The following is a 766-nucleotide window of genomic DNA, read 5'->3' as shown; positions in this document are numbered from 1 at the left end:
CCGAATCAAGATAAGACTAGTAACGGCAAGTAAATTGACAAAATCAACACCCACAACTGCTTTGTGTTCTACCCGTGCATAGAAACTGCGCATAGACCTAGCTCATGATGCCACTGTTGGGGAACGTAGCAGAAATTCAAATTTTTCTACGCATCACCAAGATCAATCTATGGAGTAATCTAGCAACGAGGGGAAGGAGAGTGCATCTACATACCCTTGTAGATCGCTAAGCGGAAGCGTTCAAGTGAACGGGGTTGATGGAGTCGTACTCGTCGTGATCCAAATCACCGATGATCCTAGTGCCGAACGGACGGCACCTCCGTGTTCAACACACATACAGCCCGGTGACGTCTCCTACGCCTTGATCCAGCAAGGGGAGAAGGAGAGGTTGGGGAAGACTCCATCCAGCAGCAGCACGACGGCGTGGTGGTGGTGGAGGAGCGTGGTACTCCGGCAGGGCTTCGCCAAGCACCGCAAGAGACGAGGAGGGAGAGGGGTAGGGCTGCGCCAAGAAGGAGATTGAATTGTTTCTATGGCAGCCCAAAACCTCATGTATATATAGGGGGAGGGGAAGGGCTGCGCCCCCACCTAGGTTTCCACCCCTAGGGGTGGCGGCCAGCCCTAGATCCCATCTAGGGGGGGGGGACAAGGGGGGAGAGAGGGGGGGCGCACCACTAGGTGGGCCTTAGGCCCATCTGAGCCTAGGGTTTGCCCCCTTCCACTCTCCCTTGCGCCTTGGGACTTGGTGGGGGGGGGGGGGGGCCCC

Source organism: Triticum urartu, chromosome 6 (genome assembly GCF_003073215.2).
Source record: "Triticum urartu cultivar G1812 chromosome 6, Tu2.1, whole genome shotgun sequence".
NCBI classification, from domain to species: Eukaryota; Viridiplantae; Streptophyta; class Magnoliopsida; order Poales; family Poaceae; genus Triticum; species Triticum urartu.
This window is presented reverse-complemented; position numbering follows the sequence as displayed.